At 34.4% G+C, this 20,392-nt stretch overlaps 1 protein-coding gene across 1 annotated transcript in view; it reads right to left on the bottom strand.

Annotated features, from left to right (window-relative positions):
• The window catches only part of TNNI3K (TNNI3 interacting kinase), a 307,398-nt gene that overhangs the window by 138,914 nt on the left and 148,092 nt on the right, over positions 1-20,392 (bottom strand). The window lies entirely within an intron of this gene.

Here is a 20,392-nt window from a genome sequence, read left to right as displayed (position 1 = left end):
CTAAATGAAAATCTCATATATAAAAAATTAAAAAACAGGGGCTGGAGAGATAGCATGGAGGTAAGGCATTTGCCTTTCATGCAGAAGGTCATTGGTTCGAATCCAGTGTCCCATATGGTCTCCCGAGACTGCCAGGAGCAATTTCTGAGTGTGGAGCAAGGAGTAACCCCTGACACTGCTGGGTGTGACTCAAAAAACACATACACAAAAAAAATTAAAATTTTTTTTAAAAAGCCAGTGTTAAGCAACCACGTTTAAAAAGGATTCTTCATTTCATTAATTGTCTGTGGGAATGTTGTCTGGTTAAGTCTCTAAGAAAAACAATCTGGATAGTTCTAAATAAAAAAAATAAACAAAAAAGTAAAGACTAGCACTCCTCTGACTTGACAATTCTACTTCTTGGCATTAATATTCCTAACACAAACATATCATCAGAGAAGATATATGCACAAATGTTCATTGCATAATCTAGCCAAGACATGGAAACAATCAAATTTCTAGTGACAGGTCAATGGGTAAAAAAGTTGTATTATGGAATGCTATGAGGGATTAGTTGCATGGAATACTATGCAATGCAAAAAAAAAAAATGAAATAATGTTTGTGTAGACACAAATGGAGGGCAACATGTTATGTGAAATAAATAAGAGGGAAAAGGACAAATTCAAAATGAACCTCATTGTCTATAAAATACAGAAATACTAAACAAGGGAATAGACAGAATTGAACAACAATAAACTGGTTAACAAGCAGAGTGGGAAAGATGAGCCAAGAAGGTGAGACCACACTTGACATAGGGACAGTATTAGAGGGTCAGTGATGCTGAGGTGCAGTAACTATACATAAATTTTTTTGTACATAAATTACTATAAAATTACCATGATTACTATCAGTCATCTAGTTTTTTTTATTTTTTAAATTGAAATGCAATCCAGGGTTCTTGCTTTTTTCTCTGACATGCATATTACATTTAGATTTTCAGATTTTTCTCAACAGAAAATAAAGCTTCCACAAGGTTGAAAATAGAAAGTTTAGAGATGCAGCACCATCGGCTTTTGAGTGCTCAGGGTACTAATTTGCACAATGGGTTTAAGAAGCCCCACCCCTGCCTGCCTCTATTGATATAGCTTTGTCTTTTGGCAGCTTTCAAGTGAGGTCAGCTTTCTTATCATTAGTAATTTGACCTAGTCCTCTCTCTTTGTGATGCTTCATATCTTTCACAACTCTAGTTTAGTAGAAAGAATGGAGCATTTAAAACACAAGGTCAACTAGTTTAGTTCTGCCAAATATTTGCTTTTTTCTAATTAGTCTACTTATTTATATCTGTATATGTTAACTAAGATCCTCTCCTTGCCAGAGCTATCTTCTCAAGTTTAATATTAATTAGTTAATTAACTAGTTAATTAATTAATATAAAATATTAATATTTAATAATATTATATTCAAGGTTTATGAGACTTTGGTAACTTAGAAAATGCATACAAGGTCTTATTCATCACTTACAAATGCTCTTGCATTCTCCACTCAGTTGTAATCACCTTAAAAGTACAAAGCAGGGGCTGGAGTGATAGCACAGTGGGTAAGACATTTGCCTTGCAGGTGGCAAACCCTAGTTTGATCCATAGCATCCCATATGCTCCCCAGAGCCTCTCAAAAGTAATTTCTGTGCATAGAGCCAGGAGTAAACTTTGAGTTCCGCCAAGTGTGGCCCAAAAGCCCCAAACAAAACAAAAACAAACAAACCAACAAACAAAACCAATATAGCATCCTTTTTATATCTTTGAATATTCAAAGTCTATAATTTGGAACGATTTGGGGGATTTTACACACCAGACATTCAATCAGTAATATACATGCTGGCAGTGTTGAGGAGATTGTCAAGTAGTAAAAAGCCTTAATTTCATGAGAACTCTTACAAAAAATTCCAAAATTTCTCTCTTCTCTGAAAGCTATGAGAAAACTGATGATGACTAAAGATAGAGGCGAAATATGTTAAAGAAAAGATGTTAAAAAAAAACCAAAATTCTGAGATATTAAAAAAATCAAATCAAATTTGATTGCTGACATCTAAATTTAATTGTAGTACTTTTATTCTTAATGAATTTTTAATTTGAGCTTGCTCTTTAAGCCTATACTCTCCCTTACACAAATATTTCTCTTTGTCTCTTTCTCACATCTTTCCTCATATCTTTCCAAATGTTTTAATAAAAGCTATGTTATCTCAAATAAAGAAATGCAATTTTAATTTAATATTAAAATACAACTAAAATTATGGACATTACAAGAACTGACAAATTTTTATTCTTCCTTTAAAATTGGCCTTGTAGATCTGGAGAGTTAGCAGAAAGGGTAAAGATCTTTTGTCTATACTGGTATCAGGCTTTGATCATTGCACTTAATATCTTTCCTTGGACCCTAAGGACTAAGCCCCAAACATAGTTTGGTGTGACAAAATAAAAATAAAATAAAGTGGCATGTAAATTTAAAGCCCAACAATTATTTTCAAAGACCAATCAAAGTCACATTTCTAACTTGAAAAAGCTACCATGAGATAATGTTTCTTCTGATAGTTATCACAGCTATTGCTAAAACTTGCATCTGTTGAGTTTTATATTATAATACGGGCATTGCTTTGTTATAGGTTTTTGAATGGAGGCATTGCAGTTTGATTGCAGCTGCTTTATGACATGATAAAGAATTTTCAATGTTGCAATAGTGTTTTCAGTGTCCTTTACTGATAAAGTAATAGTGTAGAAGATATATGTTGCTATTTGATAATTTTGAAAGCTTTGAGCAAGCTACAAGAGCTTGGCAAAGCATAGCTGCCCAGAAACCTCTTTGAAGTATTTCTTAAGCCCTGTGCCATTTCTCAAAGGCAAAGTGAAACTCAAGAACACACTTTATGGAAGCAAATTCCAGCACCTGCCTCTGGCACTTTTGCTAGAATCCTTTATTGTTCTTTTCTACCCCTTGTTTGAGAAATTAGATGCATGGAATGGATGTCAAATCTAAATGTTGATTTAAAAAATAAAGCGTCATTTATATGTATGAATTTAGACACAGAAAACATCTAGAAAATATTTATTTGAGGTTTATTTATTTTACATAGATTGAAAACCAACTGGTGATTTAATTTAGTATAAATTCTGAATATTGAAGTTGTTGACATGCTTTATTTTTTACTCATGCATTTATTTTTACATATAAAAATAACCACCCCTCTTTAGTATATATCCACACTAAGATTAAGAAAATATATTCAGAGCCTAAGCTCTAGTATAGCAGATAGATTGCTATGCCTTGTGTGTGTTAAAACTGGGTATAATCTCTGGTATCCCATATGGTTCCCTGAGCTCTTCAGAAGTTACTCCTGAACACAGAACCAGGAATAATCCCTGATCAGAACTAGATGTGATTTCAAAACAAACAACAGGAAAAAATACACAAATTAATAATTTAGAAAAAGAAGAGGAGGGATAATAATTAAGGGAAGAAAATAAAATAAAGACAAAAACAGAGAGATTGTGATCATGTGGATAAGAGCAGAAGTAGAGGTGTAAAAAAATAACATCCCTCTAGTATTTATTCAGATAGAGTAACCCTGATGATACTTGATTTTAGACTCCAGAACTGTAAGAGAATAAATTTCTGTGTGTGAAGTAATAAAATTAGTGATGATTTATTAGGGAAGCAATAGGAAACAAATAGAGATCGATAGTATATAAAAATAATTTCCTTTTAACTCAAAAACATCTTTGAAATAGGGAAAAATCAGTGGTAAAAATATATATATTTTTTGGCAAAATCCAATGTTTTATTTATTAAATGCATTACACCTACATAAGCAGTTTTGTCATCTTTTGAGTCCTGCACCATGATTAATAAGCACCTCACATTCTTGGCTTCAGAACCTCCTCTTCTTCCATGAAATCAGGTGCATCACCTATTTCTGGTGCCATTTTTCCTTCTAGAATCTCCAGGACGAATTCTGAGACTGCCCCAATGGAACCCTCACTCAAATAGAAAGCTTTCCTCAGGAGTCTTCAATCCAGAACCTGTTCACCTCAGATGGAAAACTCTGGTACTGAGCAGCCATCACCTCACAGAGAAGGGCTTGATCTGTGAACTTCGGGCTTATGTGGGGGTTCAGAATTCTATCCCCATGCCTGTTTCCCAAATCTGGTGGTGACTCTGAATAAAAACACATATAGATGGGGAAGAACTGCATGATCCCAGGGGTCACCTCAGGGGCAGAGAAGCCGCTGCCTCACTCACACTTCTACCTGTCTATCTTTTGGTCTGTTGAAAACTTCTGCTCTGCCCTCTTTCCTGCCAAAGCTCTGCTCTCAGGCTCTGTCTCACTGAAAGGGAGAAGATTCAATCTCCAGGTAAATATGCAGGATAGCTGCAAAGGTGCAGTAAACATCACAGTTAAATTGCTTCCATATCCCCTTTTCCATCAACACAGCACCCTAATTTGAGTCCATAAAATACAAATTATTTATATTTATCTTTTATTTTTTTATAATATCTTTATTTAACATCTTGATTACAAATATGATTGTGATTAGGTTTCAGTCATGTAAAGAACACCCCCCTTCACCAGTGCAACATTCCCACCACCAATTTCCCAAAGCTGAGAAGCTTCTGCACCTCAAAAGAAATAGTGTCCAGGATACAAGAGCCATCCACTGAGTGGGAGAAACTATTTACCCAATACCCATCAGATAAGGGGCTAATCTCCAAAATATACAGGGCACTTACAGAACTTTACAAGAAAGAAAAAAACAAACATCTAATCCCATCAAAATGTGGGGAGAAGAAATGAACAGACACTGACAAAGAAGAAATACAAATGGCCAAAAGGCACATGAAAAAATGCTTCTCATCACTAATCATCAGGGAGATGCAAATCAAAACAACGATGAGATACCATCTCACACCACAGAGATTGGCACACATCACAATGAATGAGAACAAGCAGTGTTGGCGGGGATGTGGTGAGACAGGAACTCTTATCCACTGCTGGTGGGAATGCCGTCTAGTTCAACCTCTATAGAAAGCGATATGGAGATTCCTCCAAAAACTGGAAATCGAGTTCCCATATGATCCAGCTATACCACTCCTAGGAATATACCCTAAGAACACAAAAATACAATACAAAACCCCCTTTCGTACACCTATTTTTATTGCAGCACTATTTACCATATCAAGACTCTGGAAACAATCAAGAAGCCCTTCAACAGATGAATGGCTAAAGAAACAGTGCTACATATACACAATAGAATATTATGCAGCCGTCAGGAGAGATGAAGTCATGAAATTTTCTTATACATGAATGTACATGGAATCTATCATGCTGAGTGAAATAAGTCAGAGGGAGAGAGAGAGAGAGAGACGCAGAATAGTCTCACTCATCTATGGGTTTTAAGAAAAATAAAAGTCATTTTTGCAACAATTCTGAGACAACGAGAGGAGGGCTGGAACTTCCAGCTCACTTCATGAAGTTCACCACAAAGAGTGGTGAGTGCAGTTATTGAAATAACTACACTGAGAACAACCATAACCATGTGAATGAATGAGGGAACTGGAAAGCCTGTCTTGAGCACAGGTGGGGGTGGGGTGGGATGGAGGGAGATTTGGTAAAAATATTTCTAATTTAAGTTTTCCTTCTCAACATTGAATGCTAAAACATAATAAAATATCTTTCTGTAACACTTCTGGGAATTTATTTTAAATATACGTATTTTGTATTCATTTATTAAAATATTGGTAGACTAATATGTTCCTTTTTGGGGGGCCACATCCCGTTACCCTCAGGGGTTACTACTAGCTATGCATTCAGAAATTGCTCCTGGCTTGGGGGACCATATGGGACACCAGGAGATCTAAGCATGGTCTGTCCTAGGCTAGCACATGAAAGGCAGAAGCCTTGCTACCTCCTGTTAAAGATGCAACAGTAAGGAAACAGGAAAAATTTTTCTAGTGAGAATTATATTTCAGGTAAAAGAAAGATAACAAATTACCTATATATCAGTAGTATGTGTTATTAAAAGAAGCAAAAGAAAGGCAAATGATAAAAATGTTTACTAACATTTATTATCTGGGAAATGGAAATAAAAACAACAATGATATATCATCCAAGAACTCAAAAACAGATTAGTAGATAAATAAAAATTGGTATACAAACACAATGGAATACTACTTAGTTATGAGAATATATGAAATTTTTAAGTTTGCTGCATCTTGTGTGAAATTGAAGGGAGTCATGCTGAATGAAGTGAATCAGAAAGTAAAAGATAAATACTGAATGCTCTTGCTCAAATATGATGTATAAAGTAACAAAGGGATTAGAAAACTCAGTGGAAACAAATCCTGAGGCATGATCAATAGAGCTGGGAACCGAGTGGGGCATAGTGCAAAGAGACAATGAGATAATGCCTTAGTACTCTGCAACTATAAAATGACAACATCAATGCTATTGAAACTATGGTATCTCAAAAAAAAGTTTCAGTATAAATAGGAAAAGATATAAAAGGAGGATGAACAAGCATGCAGATGTGGTTTCTGTTTTTTTATTGATGACTGGGGAAGACTTCTATGAAAAGATATTTGGAGCAGAGGTTCACAGAAATTCATGTGGTGAATCAGAATAATATGTGGTGCATATCACTGTGAACCAGAGAGAAGTTTTAAGTTGGGAGCCTTCAAAAGTCTGAAGGTAATGGGAAATTTAGTGATTTTTTTTTGTGTGATCTTAACCACATCATCTCAATCTCTCTATCTCAGTCTTCCTTTCATTTTCTTCCCTCAGTCACTGTCCCTCTTCTTGTTTCTCTCTTAAAAGTACACTGAGAAAAAAAAATTAATGCAAAGTAAAAAGAATAGAAATGACGAAATTGCAGTATAACTCCAGTAAGCATTATAATCAATAAGTTGGTTTAAAAATGATAGTAGTAAAAGAAATAAAATTAAATCTCAAGAGAAAAAACTATTTTTGAAAGATAAGATATTTAATAATAAAACCATATTAATAAAATTCTCATATCTTATTTTAGATCATATTAAAATATGAAAAAGTGGACTGACTAGTAGAAAATATGAAGAAATGGGAAATAAAAGCATTGCAGTCTTTGCTTTCAGTCAGGAGTGTCTAAAGTCAGATTATAGTTCCTGAATTTAACTAAATAATTTATGTCTTCACAGGTACACCTACAAATTTTAGGCCTGCATTTTTCTGAAGAAAAATCTATACTAATAATTTATAGGATGCTCAAAACATTGTCATATATTTTAACAAATATATGTTTTTACTTTCTGTGCCAGTTCAATAGTTCCTGCTTCAATTTGCTCATTACTACCTATTATGAGTTTATCCCTAGGATGCCACTGTACCACCATCTTGTTTTGGTAGCATTTACTATGATATACAAGATCAGGGGTCCTCAAACTACTGCCTGTGGGACACATATATCCTGCCAAGAACATTTATCTGGCCCCCCTACTTGTTTTGTCATCTCTGCCTGTTCTGCTTAGTAGCTGCTCATGTACCCCCACACCCTTTTGTTTCTCAACTCCTCTCAGCCTCAAGTAGTGTCCCATTAAATTACTGGTAATTTTATTGACTTAACTTTATTTGTTCTTCATTTTAAATATTTCATTTGTTCTGTTTCTTTTTTACTTCCAATTAATATATGTGCAGTGTGCATAGGAATTTGTTCATAGTTTGTTTTTATTTTTATACTACAGTCTGGCCTTTCAATGGTCTAAAGGACAGTGAACTAGTCTCCTGTTTAAAAAGTTAGAGGATCCCTGTACTAGATTTTCATTAAAGGTCACAGCAAATCCTTGAGATTAAAAATAAATTATGCTTTTTAAATTCCAACAGTCTGTTTTGGTTCACATTGAGAAATTCCCTTTCCTCATTTATGTGCTATATGAACTCATGAAAACCAGAGTTGTTATTTCACAAAATATAATATTGACTTTTGTGTACAACATTTTCAGGTATAGATTTCAGACCTGAAATATTTGGATGAGGTATATGGGGTTATACTTTGGCCAACCTATACTTTCTCGATTAACTGCCACAGTTATTCTTTCAGCTCCTTCTGTCATAGAACTCATGCTTGACATCTAAAATAATTTCTTGTCTGAAAATCATAAATGACTGCATATTGGTGGCATTTAAGTTCACTCAAGAGCTAGACTTCTTGACTTCTTTATATTATACAAAGAAAAATGTTAAATAATAGTTTAGAAAAATAGAAAGATGATCATGACCTAGAGCCACGTACAAAGAGTATGCAATTAAAATTATTGTAAAAAATAGGGCCCGGAGAGATAGCACAGCGGTGTTTGCCTTGCAAGCAGCCAATCCAGGACCAAATGTGGTTGGTTCGAATCCCGGTGTCCCATATGGTCCCCCGTGCCTGCCAGGAGCTATTTCTGAGCAGACAGCCAGGAGTAACCCCTGAGCACTGCCGGGTGTGGCCCAAAAACCAAAAAAAAAAAAAATTATTGTAGAAAATAAATAATGCTTAACCTATTTAAAAAACAACAGAAAATAAAAGTAATTATTTTAATAAACAGTAAAATAAAATTAAGAAATTTAAAAGTATAGAAACTAATGATATAAAGTGGCAAAATACATACATTTTTTTAGAGAAGTTTAAAAATAAAACATCCGGGTCCAGAGAGATAGCACAGTGGTGTTTGCCTTGCAAGCAGCCGATCCAGGACCCAAGGTGGTTGGTTCGAATCCCGGTGTCCCATATGGTCCCCTGTGCCTGCCAGGAGCTATTTCTGAGCAGACAGCCAGGAGTAACCCCTGAGCACTGTCGGGTGTGGCCCAAAAACCAAAAAAAAAATAAATAAATAAAAATAAAACATCCAATATATAAATATAAAAACATTATTATGAAAGAAGAAAAGCAAAACGTTTAGGATTCTTTAAAATGAAGGAGACATCATGATGTCAAAATAGAAATTTTAGAGAAAAGACAATGTATTTAGCAGTATATGATGAAAATTATAAAATAACTTCATAGGTAATTATAAGTTTCTAGAAAAATTTTAAGTAAAACATTAAAGGACTTCTATGTGGTCAAATAAAATTTAAGTACAATAAGTATAATAACTCAATTAAAATGATTACTTTTGATGTACACCATGAAAGAACTTATTGCAAATGATTTCACAAATATATTTATATTGGTGGTTGAAGCCATAGTGCAGAGGTAGGGCTTTTGCCTTGCAAGCAGCTGACCCAAGAAGAACTGCAGTTGGATCCCCATATGGTCCCCTCAGCCAGGAGTGATTTCTGAGCACAGAGCCACATCACTGGATGTCTCCCCAAAACAACAACAACAACAACAAAATCTTTTATTGTTCTAATTTCACACATTTTCTTTGGGCCACAGCCAAGGGTGCTCAGATATTACTCCTCACTCTGTGCTCAGAAAACACAACTGCCAAGGAATCTAGGGACCATCTAGGGTGACAGGGTTTGAACCAGAATAGGCCTACTGTACTCTGGCTTCCTATCTTACACATTCTTTCCCATTATGTTTAATGTAGTTCCATATATTTTATTTTCATTTTTTTGTTGTTTTATGGTCACACCCAGTGGTGCTCAGAGCTTACTCCTGGCTTTGCACTCATAAATCACCCCTGTCAGGCTCATGTAATTATATGTGATATCAGAGATCAAATCCAAATCAGCAAGCATCTTATTCATTGTATATTGGCTCCAGGCCCTGCCGTTCTATATTATAAACTACTTGGGGAGAGTTTCCTCTAATTCAAATTAGACTCTACAATCAAAGTTATTCATAGAGAAATTATAGAAATTAATTTCTATTAAATCTGAATCAATTTTCATTATGCTAACTGTAATTACAAATATTATTTGCATTAGAAGAATTTTATAGAGATCAATTAATTTCTTGAATATTAATTCAAACATTGCAATACTATTAAAACTCAGAAAGAGTATGTGGTTATCCTGTAATGACTCACTTAGAAATGATAGCCATAATTTAATAATTATATTTTTCTTAATATAGCTTAGAATTGTTTAGGATGGCGTATGACATAACATTTAGAAAGTAGAATGTACTTAGGGACTATATTGAGGATGGCTAGAAAAGTTAAATTATACAGAAATTGAGGCTGAAGTGGTCCTACAATGTTTGGTCATTTACCTTGCATGTGACTGACCCAGGACAGATGCATGTTGGATCCTGGATATCCCATAGAGTTCCCCGAGCCAGAAGTGATTTCTGAATGCAGTGCCAGGAGTAACCCCTGAGAGCCACCAGGTGTGATCCAAAAAACAACAACAACAAAAAATTATACAGAAATTGTTTTAGACTGAGTGCTTGAACCTAGATTTAGTATCTGGATTTAGACTAAGTACATAGGATTTTTCTATGTTCAATATAATAAAGAGTGTATTCAATACAGATACTCCTCGCTTAACGACCAAGTTCCTTTTGGTCGTTAAGCGAATTGTTCATTAAGTAAGGAACTGCATGTACTGTGTACAGTCGTACAGTATCTGCATAGTATTTGACAATACAGTATTCTGAATAAGTAAAATAACTAGAAAGATCAAACTGAAAACTTCCACTTGTTTTCATTTGCATAGGTTGTATAATTTACACACAATACTGCAATGTATTACAGAACATAAAGTTAGTAAAGTAGTTACATTAAAGCACCAAAACCCACAGTACTGTAAGATGGAAAAAAGATATTTAAAGTAAAATAACGGTGAAGAGATGATCGTGAGAGCGGTCGCTAAACAGGTAGGTCGTTAAGTGAGGAGTATCTGTATTTGCTTTTTAAAATAGTATTGTTCCTTTCACTACTCCTACAAAGTCTATCGTATTTAAACTCTTAATAGACATTTAAATACTATAATATATGAATGAATAATAAACATTGATTCATTGATATGTTAAATGATTAAAAATCAGGTGGCAAAGTCAGAGCAGTGGCGCAGGGCGTAAGGCATCTGTCTGCCTTGCACGCGCTAGTCTAGGACAGACCACTGTTCGATCCCCTGGTGTCCCATATGGTCCCTCAAGCCTGGAGTAATTTTTGAGCGCATAGCCAGGAGTAACCCCTTAAAGTTACCAGGTGTGGCCCAAAAAACAACAATAACAAAAAAAATACAGGTGTCATTGTTCATCTGTTGAGCTATTTTTCTAGAGATAATGACTTTGTTTTACTGTATTACTACATTTTCTCTTTTGACCTACTCAGTACTCATAAACTATATTTGAAAGATCACAAACTGAGATTATGACCAGAGAACAGTACAAAACTATGTGGATACTTAATACTGAGTCAAGTATACATATTTAGCAGAAACTTTGCATAAATCAAATATTCTACTTCCTTTTAGACAATCAACTTCCTCCTAGTCCAGGTTTCTTCGCATGATAATGGTACTATTCTAGGAACCAAGTCTCAGTTAACAAATTATCTTGTGTCAAATTTTCTAATTTCTGGCCTTAATCAGTCATTTGACCAAGAACAGAGTTATGGAAAGTATTGTAAAGGGATATGGATATTCAGGAAGATATTCACTGGGGGAAGGTGAAATTAATATAATATTCTGAAACACATTGTTGATTATATATTTTGGAAGTCATTTCAAATGCAAAATAAAGAACTGATTAGGTATATAAAATATAAAATTTGGAGTGGCAATTCAAAGCCTAAGTCAGATAACAAAGTGTGAGACTATGTTAATCAATAATGGGTAATTAGCAGGTTCAAAGCAAAAGCCACTAAATATTTGAATAATAGATAAGTAAAAACTAGTTACAAGAATGATTATAAACTTCCTGGCACATGAACTTGGGTAAATGGTACAACTATTTCTGAGAAGAAAAATATTGAACAAAACCTATTTAGTCACAAATTTGAGACTAGTTGTTTAGAGTTGAAGCCTTTTTACACCTATTCAAATTAGAATGTTAAAGATATTGTTTGACATTTAGGTCTGGAACACAGAAGAGGTCTGTTCCAAAATTAAATATTTGAAATCAAAGTCAAATTAAAGATAATACACCATAGTGTCATAGTTAAGGTAGAAATTCATATTGATAAGTAAAGCATAATACCTGACAGATGAAACAGAAAATGAAAATTGTCTCAATTTTTGTTAAAAGTTTACTTACGTTGGGAGAGGCTCATTGAAATTTGAACACAAAGTGTAATCAAATTTCTCTTTGGTATTTATCTAAATTTTTTTTTTTGGTGTGGAGTTCAGAATCAGAGATGCTCAAGACTTATTCTTGGGTGCTACAGAAATAGCACAGGGGTAGGGCATTTTGCATTACATGCTGTGCAGACTCTGGACAGACCTGAGTTTAATTATCAGCATTTTATATGGTCCCCCGAACCTGCCAGGAGCAATTTCTGAGTACAGAGCTAAAAATAACCCCTGAGTGTCCTTGGGCATGACCCCCAAACCAAATAAAAAACATTAAATTAATTTGTTTGAAAAAGATTTATTTCTGGCTCTATGCTTAGGTGTCACACCTGGTGAGTGTTTGTTCAGTATTTCACTTAGTCAGCCAGTGCTTTACTGTTATATTCTCTCTGGCCATATGGCAAGACATGATATTTTTGAAGTAAAAATCCCATTTTAATTGGAGTCATTGAGAAAGGTAAGGTAGAGGATAAAACAGGTAAATCATAAATTGCTCAAGAGTGAACGCAAGCTTCTCCAAAAGTGGAGCTCTTCTATTTCTTCAAAGTAGCTCTTAGCCTACCCTACTAACTTCTTGAGAGCAATGACTACTCCTTCCTTTTTTTCATCTTCTCAGTACTAAATATACAATAGGCAATCAAACAATTTAGGAAATCATTACATTGGCAGAATTTCAGGTAGCGCTCACAGTACTTTACAGCCACTACTATTCTGGTCAAGAGGAATGCATGTGTATATGGAGGAGGAGGGAAGGGGCTATTCTTCAATGCACACCATATAGTTTGTTACCTATTTGATCTATTCATTAGCTTGCTTTTCACAGCATTTGTACTAAGAGAATTTCTAATTGAGGGTTGTCTCAGGATGATACCTGTAAGAACCAACAAAATTTACCCACGGTTATTATCTTCTCTTTTAGATAAAAAGATTTTATTTCAGGATATCCACACTTAGTTGCATCCCTAATGGTTCATAATGATGATAATTAGCATTTAAATAGAACCTCACCTGTTCAGAGCCCTTACAGCTATGCTTATTATTTAGTGAAACGGTCACACTATTATCCTTCATTGAAAAATCTTCAAATATCAAAATCTAAGGTATAAAGATGTAAAAGCCTAGGTGCTGATAGTGTGGTGCTAAGCATTTTGCATCAACTATAATTTTATGGTATAAAATTGAAACATGAAAAACCTTTAGCACTTTCCAGCCCTGAAACTTAGTATGCAATGTGTGCTCTGAGGTACAACTACATAAAGAGAAAAAAGAATCTTTCCACAATAATCCACCATTTGTGCAGGAAAGAAATCTTTTCCTTTCAACAACCTCTTAATCACCACAGGACATGGGTGAGCATTGAAAGAAATCAATCTGTTTGAAACCGCTGGTGAGATCATTGAAAGCCAGTGTCAGACTGTGATCACTCATAAGACACTACTGATTTTGAGTGCACTATAAGAATGTTGTTAGATCTTCAAAGAATAAATCTCAATTCAAGATCCCTTCTGGCTTCTGACAGTTATCTTATCATGTAGGCTATTATACTACTGAATCTTGGAAGGAATGTTAGTGTTTATTATTATGTTTATTATTATTATTATTATTAATATCTCATCTTTGATGTCTGATTTATTTATTGTCTTTCATGATTTAATTTTGGAATTGGGGAGATCTTAAAAGAAATACAAAACCAGGTCTGTAGCCAGGTTCATAAAAGAATTATATTAGGATTTGAATTAAAATAGTAAAAAGCAAATATAAATAGATCTCTTACTTTTGTTACAAATTAGATATACTTTTCTATTTCTTAAAAGCTACAACATTCAATTACTCATGAAACAGTGGGAATTCAAATATTATAGAAATAGGTATAGTATAAAAACACTTGATGCTGAGTGTAGGCTACATATTTACCATGAGCTAGCGATATGATTTTGGGGATGCTAATAAACAACCTGGGGAATCATAAGTTTCAAATTTTCAAATACAGGAATTGTGATCTAAGGTTACTTTAATTGATATGTTGAAGATAGATTTTACAAAAGAAAATATATAATTTACAAATAAAACTGTCTATATTGATGTAATTAAGCATCTGTATCTTTTATTTTTATATTTTAAGTTGCTAAATTGTTAACTTACAATTAATCCATTATGTAGATTTCTCTTATTATATTCATCAATCAAAATATATTTAATAATAAAATGTTATTTCCTTAAATTATTACCACCCTCCTGTTTCTATTTTAAACTTAAGCACTTTTATTGTAGGTTAGAAGTTGAGCATTACTGTAGAAGCTGTGCTTAATATATTTAGGAATAATTTCTGATTAAGTTGATATTTGGTATAAATTTATTCACTGACACTCAGAGTATATTCACAAAACTATTCACATTTCAATAACATAGGAGTAATTAAATTTATTTGTGAAATCTCTACATAGAATTTTGAATCAAATTTGAGATATCCATAAATGTAACTAGAAATAAAAACTGTTTTCACACTGCATAATGTACAAGCTGAAGTATTATTCATGGCACCTCCAGAAAAATCAAAGTGATATATACCTCTAATTCATGTTTAAAAATAAAAAGAGAAGCAGGGATGTGACCCAGTGTGTTAAAGTTCATGACTCACAAGCATGAGACAAAGGGAAAGAAAAGTGGCCTTGAGGGGACTAGAGATAGGACTGAAGGAGATAACAGCTATGGGTAGGCAGTGTTCAGTTGGGAGAAAGTGGATCTGAAAGGTGTCAAATATTATGTGTGAAATCCTATCAGAAACAGTACTGTAAACTTATATTTTTTTAAAGTCCCTCTTGGAGACACAGACTAGTAGGTAGGTGGCAAATGGAGGTTGGGGTACACTGGTGGAGGAAACTGGGCAATGGTGAAGGGATCAGTGTTGAGACATTGGATGCCTGAAACCCAATCAGGAATCTTTGTATTTTAAAGCAAGTCAATAAAACACCTTTTAGTTAAAAAAAAGTGTTTATTTTTAAATGACAAAAAGTGGCAACAGATTACAACAGAGTACTACATTTTGAATAAGGAGATATTGATGGCATTTTATTATCACTGTAAGGAACGTTTTCTCTATTCTGAATTGAACTTATGTTTGAACTTGTATTCCCAGTTTCCTGTCTAAATTTCAGATTGTGAGAAGATAACCAATGGAAAGAAAATTATTTATAAATAAAATATTTTTATCATTACATATATATTTTCTTTGATAGAGAAGCTAGTCTGGTACTTAGAAGACCCTTTATTCTGTCTATAGGTAATGGTCATATTTAATGAAGTTTTCTACTCTGATACATAATGGAGGGAGACTTTTCTAATTAAATGTATCTTTTTTAATATATTTTTATTTAAACACCTTGATTACATACATGATTGTGTTGTTTGGGTTTCAGTCATGTAAAGAACCCCACCCATCACCAGTGCAACATTCCCATCACCAGTGTCCCAAGTTTCCCTGCTCCCCATCCAACCCCTGCCTGTACTCTAGACAGGCTTTCTATTTCCTTCATACATTCTCATTGTTAGGATAGTTCAAAATGTAGTTATTTCTCTAACAAAACTCATCCCTGTTTGTGGTGAGTTTCATGAGGAGAGCTGTAACTTCCAGCCCTCCTCTCTTTTGTGTCTGAAAATTATTATTGCAAGAATGTCTTTCATTTTTCTTAAAACCCATAGATGAGTGAGACCGTTCTGCATTTTTTTCTATCTCTCTCTCTGACTTATTTCACTCAGCATAATAGATTCCATGTACATCCATGTATAGGAAAATTTCATGACTTCATCTCTCCTGACAGCTGCATAATATTCCATTGTGTATATGTACCACAGTTTCTTTAGCCATTCGTCTGTTGAAGGGTATCTTGGTTGTTTCCAGAGTCTTGCTATGGTAAATAGTGCTGCAATGAATATAGGTGTAAGGAAGGGATTATTTGTATTGTGTTTTTGTGTTCCTACGGTATATTCCTAGGAGTGGTATAGCTGGATCATATGGGAGCTTGATTTTCATTTTTGGAGGAATCTCCATATTGCTTTCCATAAAGGTTGAACTAGACGGCATTCCCACCAGCAGTGGATAAGAGTTCCTTTCTCTCCACATCCCTGTCAACACTGCTTGTTTTCATTCTTTGTGATGTGTGCCAATCTCTGTGGTGTGGGGTGGTACCTAATAGTTGTTTTGATTTGCATCTCCCTGCTGATTAGTGATGTGGAGCATTTTTTCATGTGTCTTTTGGCCATTTGTATTTCTTCTTTTTCAAAGTGTCTGTCCATTTCTTCTCCCCATTTTTTGATAGGATTAGATGTCTTTTTCTTGTAAAGTTCTGTCAGTGCCTTGTATATTTTGGAGATTAGTCCCTTATCTGATGGGTATTAGGTGAATAGTTTCTCCCACTCAGTGGGTGGCTCTTGTATCCTGGGCCCTATTTCCTTTGAGGAGCAGAAGCTTCTCAACTTAATATATTCCCATATGTTAATCTCTGCTTTCACTTGCTTGGAGAGTACAGTTTTCTCCTTGAAGATGCCTTTAGTCTCAATGTCCTGGAGTGTTTTGCCTACGTGTTGTTCTATATATCTTATGATTTCGGGTCTGATATCGAGGTCTTTAATTCATTTGGATTTTACCTTCGTACATGAGGTTAACTGGGGGTCTACGTTCAATTTTTTGCAAGTGGATAACCAGTTATGCCAACACCACTTGTTGAAGAAGCTTTCTTTGCTCCATTTAGGATTTCTTGGTCCTTTATCAAAAATTAGGTGATTGTATGTCTGGGGAACATTCTCAGAGTATTTAAGCCTATTCCACTGATCTGAGGTCCTGTCTTTATTCCAATACCATGTTGTTTTGATAACTATGGCTTTGTAGTAAAGTTTAAAGTTGAGGAATGTAATTCCTCCCATATTCTTTTTACCAATGATTGCTTTAGCTATTCTAGGGTGTTTATTGTTCCAAATGAATTTCAAAAGTACCCGATCCACTTCTTTGAAGAATGTCATTTGGATCTTTAGAGGGATCGCATTAAATCTGTACAATGCTTTGGGGAGTATTGCCATTTTAATTATGTTAATCCTGCCAATCCATGAGCAGTGTATGTGTTTACATTTCCGCATGTCCTCTCTTATTTCTTGGAGCAGAGTTTTATAGTTTTCTTTGTATAGGTCCTTCACATTTTTAGTCAAGTTGATTCCAGGATATTTGTGTTTGTGTGGCACTATTGTAAATGGGGTTGTTTTCTTAATGTCCATTTCTTCCTTATTACTATTAGTGTATAGGAAGGCCATTGATTTTTGTGTGTTAATTTTGTAGCCTGCCACCTTGCTAAATGACAACCAACAGTCTTCATTTTGGGGATAGTGCTTTCTGTTCCACTGGCACCTATAATATTTCATATTTTTAAAAAACAACAATAAAAGACCCACTTAATATTTTAGAAACAACAAAGGAAAATATCAGGAAATAAAAATAAATATACTATCCAGAATCTTTATTATGTATCGTGCCCTTTCCCACATCCCTACAAAGCTCTTTTTTATTCCTTTACTCTCTATCCCCCCCAATCATCTCTAATCTACATTACTCTTTTTAATCAGTAGTGTACAAGCGTTATCACAGACCAAAGCCGTGCATTGTGTGTAACAACCCCAAACTGTTTCAAGATACATAAAATGGACACGTATTTCTTTAGAATATTTTGGTTTTTTTTCTCTGACAGCTATAATTCTTACTAAATGTTGTCTTATATAGTGACGATTCTAATCACTTTTCTTCTTCTCTTTTTGAGCTGTTTAACAAGGAATCTTAGAGAAAGAGTCCCCCAGATTAATGCTTATGATTGAACCATAATTGTTCTTATCACCCCCTTATGGGCCAAGAACACCACGTGGCATTGCTCCTTTTTTGCATAGGCACATTAAAATGGGAAAATACTATACATATAAATAAGATCCTATCTAATAGAGATTGGTACAGACTAATCTTATAGTGCAAAGGGACCTTACACCCTGAACATTGACATAACGACCTGGCACAGACCTCAGAAGAAAGGGCATTCCCCTGAACCAGGGAAGCCATCCACAAAACATCCAGGCTGGTCTATAGCATCACCTGGAAGCAATCCTCTACCAAGGAAGACTCTACACTGCTCAGACATTGTCCTGCTCAAAAGAGACTTCCATTAACACTGAGAAGACTTAACAACAACGATTTGCTTACAGGACAGGGCTCCCTGCATTGCCCTTTGATTGTAAGGTGAAACCAGAGGACGCTCCACATCCTGACTTCAATGTTGGATATACAGATTCCAGGATCTTAAATACAGAAGCTTGATACCAACAACAGAGACTGTGTGAAAAATATAAGTGTGTTGGCACTACAGACAATGTCTTGGATTGGACGATCTAGCTTGCCTGGAGCCTAGAGTTGGTCTTGTGCCAGGAACCTTCAGGGGTCGGGTCTTTTTGTATTTAGGCCAAGGTTATTTCTTTCCATGTCCCTCATATTTTGGTGGGCCTATGCAAACAACAATTGCCACTCTAACACCATTTTTGATGTGCTCCTTTGACTCTAATCCTTAAAAAGAACCCAGTTAAGATTTGAGGTCAACTTAAGCTAATATGCATGAATATGGAAATGTAAAAAAAAATGCTATGCCTGTAATGTTTAAGGAGTTATGTAAGTTTTATGGCTTTAGATTGCCTTGTGCGCTGTTAAGAAATATTATAGTGTGTTACAATCTTAATGTTCTTTGGATGAAATTTCAAAGTTGGGATATCAGCAAGGGGACTTCTGAGAATTATGTTATGTATTGTCCTTCCACTGTAACTTTACCTTGTCCTCTTTCTTTGCATCCTTGTTCTCATAATTACAAATAAAAAATTAAAAAAAAAATAAATATACTAATTTTTGTATATACAATAATAAATAAATATAAATTAGTAAATTTATACAAAACTAGGAATCAATATACAATTTTGTAGATGCAATATATAAAATAAATTGCATGCATTTATGCAAATAATTAATTAGAAGAGGAAGAAATCACGAACACAAATCCTGTGTTTTTTTGTTTTTTGTTTTTTTTTGTCTTTGGGCCACACCCAACTACACACTGCCAGAAATCTCTCCTGCAAGGTTCAGAGGACCATATGAGATTACGGGAATCCAACCTGGTTCTGCCCAGTGCCATACTGCTGTGCTATTGCTCCAGCCCCATAATCCTGTTTTTATTGCATAAAATATAATTAAGTATCCAGAGAGTCAGAGATGTGTCTCAGTTGCAGAACATATTCTTTGCATAAAAAAATAAAACATTTCTAAGTACCTATGAATAGAACTGATTAAGAAGATTAAATAATTTTTACATTGAAAACTGTATTCTGTTGTTAAGGACTATAGAGGACACAGGAAATAAAAATGATCACTTTCATAGACTGCTAAAATGACCATCTGTATAAGGTATTATATGGATTCAATGCAATTCCTTTCAAAATACTAAAGAAAATTCCTTAGAGGAATGTAAAAACATTACTAAAACACAAATAACAACATATAGTCAAAGCAATCTCAAGAAAGAACAATTAATGTAGTAAAAGACATCAAGTACAAGAAAATATAATAGAGAGCCCATACTAAGTTTTAAATTATAGGGAGATTTAATATTTGATAAAATAAAAAGAGCAAAGAAACGGAAAATATTCTCTTTATTCCCTAGTATTGGGAAAGAATAAAATAGGATTACTATCTCAGAACATGTACAAAAGTTTACTCAGAGTAGATTTAGGCCTAATTTCACACCACATACAATAAAGTAGATTAAAATAAAACATTGACAAAATATTTTTGATAGGGGATAGAGTGAGAGCATAGAGAATAGGGTGCTTGCCTTGCATCAAATCATTGTGGGTTCCATCCCCAGCATCCCAGATAGTACCCTAAACCTGCCAAGACTGATTCCTGTGTACAGTACCAGGAATAACTCCTGAAAACACTCAAGTTTGCACAGAAACAAAACAACAATATGACAACAACAATAAAACACTTTATGATATTGGCATTACTGTCTTTAGGGATTTAACACCACTAGCAAGAAAAATAAAAGAAAAAATAAGCTAATGTTTTATACTTCTTTAGTAAAGGAAGCTTTTTA

The sequence above is a fragment of the Suncus etruscus genome, chromosome 4 (assembly GCF_024139225.1).
Source record: "Suncus etruscus isolate mSunEtr1 chromosome 4, mSunEtr1.pri.cur, whole genome shotgun sequence".
Lineage (NCBI taxonomy): Eukaryota > Metazoa > Chordata > Mammalia > Eulipotyphla > Soricidae > Suncus > Suncus etruscus.
Note: the sequence above shows the minus strand (reverse complement) of the source record. Positions and strands in the feature narration are given on the sequence as shown.